The sequence below is a fragment of the Oratosquilla oratoria genome, chromosome 2 (assembly GCF_046742065.1).
Source record: "Oratosquilla oratoria isolate Oo_2021 chromosome 2, ASM4674206v1, whole genome shotgun sequence".
NCBI lineage: Eukaryota > Metazoa > Arthropoda > Malacostraca > Stomatopoda > Squillidae > Oratosquilla > Oratosquilla oratoria.
The window spans coordinates 55,240,396-55,249,190 of NC_134778.1; positions in this window are offsets into that span (position 1 = coordinate 55,240,396).

The following is an 8,795-nucleotide window of genomic DNA, read 5'->3' on the forward strand; positions in this document are numbered from 1 at the left end:
TATAGCTACGTTAACATTCATGTCTGTCGTCGTATAGAGTATACATGTGCTTATGAAACGTTGCTGAAACAACATCATACTGATTGACTGTTGTTCTGATAAAATAAAAAATATATACATGATCGGTAAAATCTAAATATATTCGAATATGTATATGATGATTGCAAGTTGTCGCCACACCATCATGTATGGGTCGGTTCGACAAATAGTGGGCGATCATGGCACTATAATTTGGCAAGTGTGAGCGATATGAAGCATACGCGCTGGCACGTACTGTCTGTGATGTTATAGGATGCGGGCCATTCTGGTGAAGTGTGAGAAGCAAGCGAATCTAGCGACCGCATTCGTCGCCTGTTCGGAAGGCCTAGGAAAAATTACGCCCACAGTCCAAGTTTCACCTGGTTCCCCGTGACGTCGCACTTGGATCACGTGAACCATGCGTGACGTCACACCTGGGTCACGTGTAATTCCCATGACGTCACATACTTTGATCACGTGACACAATGATGTCACATGGTCACGTGGAATATCGATCGATACATGTGATGTTAAATCAATAGAAGACTATTTTGTCCCATATTAAACGTCAAATCTGAAATTCATGATGGTATGAATTTTTTGTGTAAGAATATATGATAGGAGGATTAATGGGATTTAATCAGAGTTCAATGTACAATAGTTGTCTATTGTATACCTGTACAAGGAATGTATTGTTACTTCATATAAATAGCAATGTCCAACTCTACTGGCCTTTGAAACTCAGTATTGCAACAACCCATGTTCAGTGTATATACAAGTGAAAAATATCTCGTCATCTACATGTGGTGATCAAATAGACTAACGACATGTCTTAAAGATCGTTCAATGAATTTTGCGTGTCAGCAGTCGGCAAGTCGTTTTACTGCCACTGATTCCTTCTTGAAAGGCGAGAGTGGGTAGGAACATATGCAAACGTTGTGTGGAGGGATAGTGTGGGTGTTCGTCTATCATAAAATGAAAAATAAGTACTTTTTCCCTGGATGTTTATCTAAATGAACTTTAAAGGTTGGAACTGAACCTTGCTTCATTCGATTACCTTGGATGGAAACTTATTCCATTCATTGATGACGCGGCTGACACTTCTTCTTTCTACTTCTAAGTTTAATCTACCGTATATCCTGACAGCTTGAGACCATTATTTCTCGTATTTAGTGTGACTATGTTTTCAATTTCTATTGTTATCACTTCTTTTTAAAATGATGAAGACTTGCATCGAGTTTCTCACCATTCTCCTTTTTTTTTTTTTTAGAGGGAAAATAGTTTCAAATGTTTTAAGTAGTTTTCGTATGATTTGTCTCATATCTAGTACGAGTTTTGTGCAAGATGGAAGAGAGGCTGATGAATATTGTCAAAATCATATGTTCTGCTGTGAACACCCGAACCTAACCTTAATAACATCAAATCTATGAAAACCTCTGTTACAGTGTTGGTACATTAATATATTTCTACAACAATCAATAATGAGAGAAGTACTGTATGTAGAAAATTATTTTAACTGTTCAACAACGAAGTATATACAAGTATATTTGCATATATGTAAGATATGATAAGTCAGGTTCAGGGGTGCTTGCAATAATACGAGGGAGAAGATTTATGTTAAAAATGTGTGAAGAGGAAAGAAAAGAATATTCATGGTAAAGATCGAGTTAAGGCAAAGATGTCTTATGCAACCTTAGGTCTTCAGCATGTACTAAGAGTAAGAAGAGAACTAAGGAAATAAAAAAAGAAACCCAATTTTAGTGGACGTTAAGTAATCGAAGTTGGGGAGAAAATCATACCATGTAGCCAGACAACATTACAGTGCAGAAGATGAAAACGGGCATATTTTTTGACGATCTTTCCTTCTACTCTTGTTCCTCCTCTTGTTCAAAGCCCACCACCCCCAGGTCCCGTGCCGTCGTACCACGCCGAACGCCCTCCTCGCTTGGCTCCGCCCGCTTGTCCGCACGCCGCTGCTTGTCCGCAGATTCGGGTCGGGTTACAGAGGATTCCAGACAACTGGCCGACAACCGACTCCCTTTCTACACATGTGTCGTTCACCATGGTCTTGGGTCACGCGCTGGACGCGTGATCGACAGTTTATTATCCTCCCAGATGAGAGAGCTTGAGTATAAATCGATCTACAGGTATATACACATACACAAGCGCGCGCACACACACACACACAAACACACACACACACACACACACACACACACACACACACACACACACACACACACACACACACACACACACACACACACACACACACACACACACACACACACACATATACACACATACACTCACACACACACACAAACATATACAACGCATACACACACACATACACACACACACATACATACACACACACACACGCTGACATACACACACAAACACACACTGACATACACACACACACGCGCGCGCGCAAACACAAACACACACTGACATACACACACACATACACACACACACATACATACACACACACACACACAAACACACACACACAAACACACACTGACATACACACATACACACACATATGAGCTCTGAGTTCTCATCCAGGAGGGTAATAACTGTCGATCACGAGTCCAATACGTGGTCCATGACCATGGTGAATCACACACACACACACACACACACACACACACACACACACACACACACACACACACACACACACACACACACACACACACACACACACACACACACACACACACACACATTTAAAAATAGTTTAGATAAAATGGGATATGAAGACGGGACACTACGAGCATAGCTCCCCTTCCCGTAAAATACAACTAGGTAAATACAACTAGGTAAATACACACACACACACACACGCACACACACACACACACACACACACACACACACACACACACACACGCGCACACACACACACCCTCCCCTTGGTCAAGGAGGACAGTGGAGGCTAGCAGTGTTAGTGAATAAGTGTCAATTTCGAATCTGGGTCGTTTGCTTAGACCTTGACTCTAATCACTACGCCTAGGAACCTTACATATTAATTAAATGTACTAAATTATAGTGTATAGAAGACGAGCACTACATTTATATTGGTGAAATTTAATTTTAACTGCTTATCTTATTCGATTACAATTTCTACCTCCATGATATCAGATGGATCACTGCAACTGTGAAGACTTTAGAATTATTTTTTAGCGTCTTTTTATGCTCACACTAGAAACTCTTCTTTGTCGATTATATCAAATCCTTTCATTGTTTTGAATAATGATGTATTTCTTCCCTGTTTCTCCTTTCTTCTAATGATATCGACTACATTTTGTTTAGTCTTTCGTATAATTTATCAACGATGTCTCCTTACCTCCACTTTTACGAACTCTTAAAAATTTAGCCTTTCTCCAATCCTGTAACAATATTAATTGTGCATGTTTGTCGTCTGTGTGTGTATTTGTGTATGTATGTGTGTGTGTGTGTGCATTTGCGTGCATATATATATATATATATATGCACGCAAATGCACACACACATGTATATATATATATACATATATATATATATATATATGTATGTATGTATATACATATATATGCAAAGAAATCACAAAACACACGTGATGAACTATTTTTGCAGAAACCACCGGGAAATTGAAAAAAAAAACAGATACCGAACGTTTTCGTCTATTAAGACATTTTCAAATGTACAGAAAAGCAATACAGAAAGAAACAATATATACATAAAAAGACAGAGGATATTCGGAAAGGTCCCATGTTACATATTATCACACAATTTTGTCAATAATAAAGTTGTCCAATTTAAATAAATCCAAACTCAAGTTCATGTTATTTCCAAAATTTCTTTTTATTAAACAAGATTCAATCATTTTTCTATAATATTATTACAAGAAGTAATTATTTTGGAAATTCCCTGTCAATATTATGATCATAATCCCTTTGGTGGACAAATAATCCACTGGACACTTGCCCCGTTCTAATACTATATTCGGAAAGGTCCCATGTTTTATTATTGACAAAATTGTGTGTGATAATACGTAACATGGGACCTTTCCGAATATCCTCTGTCTTTTTATATATATATATATATATATATATATATATATATATATATATATATATATATATATATATATATATATATATATATATATATATATATATATATATATATATATATTGTTTCTTTCTGTATTGCTTTTCTCTACCTTTGAAAATCTCTTAATAAACGAAAACTTTTGGTATCTGTTTTTTTCAATTTCCCGGTGGTTTCCGAAAAAAAAAAAAATATATATATATATATATATATATATATATATATATATATATATATATATATATATATATATATATATATACATACGCGCACATGCACACACACACACACACACGTGTTTGAGATGAAATGCCCGAGAAGTGTTGTGGGATGTTGCACTGTGATTCTCACAGGAGACGCACTCATTATGAGGATATTTGAAGAATGATGTAGAAAATATAAAGTAGTGCCATCAACATAAGCGTATATTGTAAAGTATGCGCATCAAGTAATTCATTTATAAATAGAAGAAGAGTAAGAAATAAAATAGAATCATTTGGAACGCCGGATATTATAGTCGTGATACAAGAACAGTGACCTTTTATAACAATAGATATAGAACAGTCAGAAATAATATCAGAAATGAGAGAGGGATAGATGCTGTATGAGGGTAGCTATGAAATTAAAGATTTGTGTCAGATCTATTTAAATGCTTTTGGTGTGCCTACATCAACAGTGTGTGACAGAAACGTTAGAAGACCTCTAGTATAACTTCTTTTATGGAAACCATTCTGGCTATCAGAGATGTTTCATGATATTCCTTTTTAGTATAGATTCGAAGACTTTAAAACATGCAGAAAATTAAAGCTGTTATCGGTAATTGGGGGTTTGAGAACGATCACCTTTTGCATTACGTTGGATTTCAGCACGCTTAGAGCTTAAAAAACAGTTTGCCTAACGGGGAGTTTGCATAGGAATAAAGGTTTTGATATAAATAAGGTTCACTTCGTCCAGAGTCCAGCGTTTCTTAACCTTTTTACCCTTGCGTAACCTTTAAAATAAATTGCATGTCTCAAGAAACCCCTGAGCACAAAAAAAAACAAAAACAAAAAAAAAAAAAATTATATATATATATATATATATATATATATATATATATATATATATATATATATATATATATATATATACCATATCTTTCTCATTTCATTTTCATCGTAATAATAGGTTAGATAGTACGATGTCTATATTACATTATTACAATCATCAAGAATATGTCGTGCGTGTTTAATTATATTACGTATATGAAATTAAATTAAAAAAAAATCCAAAGTGCATTAGCTTATTTCATTTGTTCACGGGGAACCCTTAGGGACCTTTTGCGGAACCTTAGGGTTCCGGGGAACCCTTAGGGACCTTTTGCGGAACCTTAGGGTTCCGGGGAACCCTGGTTGAGAAACGCTGGTCCGGACTATAAACTTGCAGTCGTCGATGCGTCTGACGTAGTCATGCGCGCGCATTGATACACTCATTTGCCATAATCATATCCTTACAACTTAATTATGACAACACCCAACTCATGTAAGTTATGATTAGATGACTAATATAATAAATAATAAAAGCCATGGATATTTGTTACACGTCAACCTTAATTCAAAAGTAAGTTAAAAGGATGGTTAAAGAAGTAAGCGAATGGAAACTATAATTTATGATATTGACATCTACCTACTACCACAAGTGGCCAAGATTTATCGTCCCGTTTCTAAGTCGGCTGGATTTTGTACGATATTAGCAAGACAAGGGTTAATGTTGAACGATACAATCTTTTTTAGCTAGTATAGATACTGTAAACAGTTATAAATGATAAAGTGGATGAAGGGACATTTAAATATGCGTTGTCACACGATGCGTACACTTTGTGTTTTTCTACAATCGAAAACGACAGCGCGCCGAAAAATCAAATCAAATAAGGAAAAGAAAAAAAGAAGAAAATATGTAGAAAAATATTTAAAATTGCTCCACTAATATTAGTTCCAACATCACGAGATTTTAAGTTAATATATACATGTATACACGTTATATAATTACTTACACTGAATACTCTTTAATCATAAATAAATAGGTATGGTACTACATATGCTTTTGGACGTTACCAAACTATGTCAGTTATTAAAAACTATTTCTGGTTCATGCGATCGGGCAAGCATGGTACGATACATGCAAATATGACTCATCATGGTCCTGGGTCACGTGTTGGACCCATGATCGCCAGCTATTACCCTCCCGGGTGAGAGCTCAGAATTCATATATGATTCGATCTATGGGTTATGCTGCAACAGAGACGGGTGCCGGGTTGCGGTGCTGAGATCCTTCTTAGCCCTGGGCGGGGATCGAACTTAGGACCGCTTGGTCAACAGGTGAGCTAGGTATCATTACACCAGCAAAAGGGTGCGTGCATGTGTGTGTGTGTGTGTGTGTGTGTGTGTTCATGTGTACGTGTTCATGTGTGTGTAATTCACGATTCCCTTGGATCACGTGTTGGACTCGTGATCGACAGCTGTTTCCCTCCCGTAAGAGAGCTCAGAGATCATATATGACCGATATATAGGTAATGCTATGACCTTACACGCACACACACACCCAACTTCTCGCCTACGAGAATTGGAGTAACAACTCGCAGCGCAGCGCGATACTGAATTTATTTCAGCTCTGGGTGGGATTCGAACCCGGACCGCCGTAGTGGCGGCCGGGAACTCTACCAACTGCGCCATCGAGTCGTGTGTATGTGTATTTACCTAGTTGCATTTTCCGGGAGAAGAGCTATGTGTGTGTGTGTGTGTGTGTGTGTATTCACCTCGGATCTGCTGCAGCCTCTTTTCGAGACAGCCAGACACCACCCTACGGCAGTGAGCTCAGAGCTCATTATTAGCAGATCTCTGGGTAGGTGTAGGTGTGTGTGTGTGTGTGTGTGTGTGTGTGTGTGTGTGTGTGTGTGTGTGTGTGTGTGTGTGTGTGTGTGTGTGTGTGTGTGTGTGTGTGTGTGTGTGTGTGTGTGTGTGTGTGTGTGCACTTGTGTGTACCCATGATCGTGACTAACACTCACACACCTCTCTACTCGAGTAATTTTGGCCTTATTCCTTCGAGGTTTGGACAAGAGAAGGAATCTGGGTGACTTTAAAAAAGTAATTGGTGCTTTCGCTAAGATTAATTACTTTACAGTTCTTGTTATGGCTAGGACCAAATGATTTTGTTTAGTTTAGAGAAAGAACTCGTACCTTGCATTTTCTTTTAGAGCACAGGACAGTTAGTCAAGGTAACAGACTTGAAAAAAAAAGACTTCTGAATCAATTCGAAATGATATTTTGTCCCAAGCCTACTTCTTCAACTGAGTAAAATCGACTGACATCCCCCAGAATGCAAAGCGTGCCTTCAGATCGAACGGGTGCCACTTGATGAGTGAAAGGTGACATGTGTCACTCAAGGAACACCTGCGATAGAAGTAATTCATGAATGCATAGCTGTATATTAAGTAGAGTGAATCATGCCAAGTTACTGCGAGTCTGCAAGTTCATTCGCATTTCCAAACTTTCTGGACGGTCAGTCTTGGTATGACCACTGTAAAACGTGGGTGTAATACAAACAAGACATAAAAAAGTGACTTACTGTTCTCAAGGACTTGCAGGTTCGAATATCGATCAACAGCGCAGACTTTCGTCAACTTTTAAATGTAAACATATCTTTCGTTGTTGACGCATTGATACAATTTGATTTACAACGATTATTGCAATTACAAGGAAATTAATGTATATACAGTGTGGTCCGAATGTCTTGTTACCCCTACCAATAGAGGTACAAGTGTTACAGTAATACAAAATACATGTCCTGGATTCAGTTTATTTACTGTAAAAAACATGGGGGGCTGTGCGACATGACGTCACTAAAAGATTCGGCAAACCAGCTCCTCCGAAGATGACAATACTGCGATGGGAACATACTGTTATTTTGTTCTATTGTTCTTACAGTAAATAAACTGAATCCAGGACATGTATTTTGTATTACTGTAATACTTGTACCTCTATTGGTAGGGTTAAGATGACATTTGGATCACCCTTTAGAAATATGTACTCGACAACGAAAAAGATGATTGCATAGCTCCGCCAAATTATGGGTCCGCAAAAGTGTGTGCTCCAATGGTGATCGGTGATTTCTATTGGTCCTGGCTCCGGCTGCCGTTAAGCCATTCTTAACGTCTTCCGAGTCACTCTTCCATCGCACTCCACGACCTTTTATTTCTTCCGGCTGCGAGTTGCTCAGCTGAGGTGAAGGGTTAAATCAGTGTTGGTGTAACATCTATGGCTTTGCCAGGCAAGCAGTCAATAACCGTTCCATTGCAGTGACACTCGTTTTCTATACTGCGTCCGATACATTCGTAGTCGTTTACCACTTTCTCAGTAACACTGATTTATTGATTATTTGTGACTAATTAAAATGTATCTCATCATTATGACAAAAATAGAGAGCAGGAGATTATGTTACCCACTGATCAATATATTTTTGTTGCATTTGTTTACTAATTCATATTTTGCCAGCTAGCTATTCCATTCTGAATGCGGCGTAGAAGACTCGTTTCACTTTCAACCGTGCAGCATCAGGCAGCAAACTAATACGACCTGTACAGCCAGTAAAACTTCAATGAAACTTTATAAGCGGCAGTTTAAAGGTTAAAACTG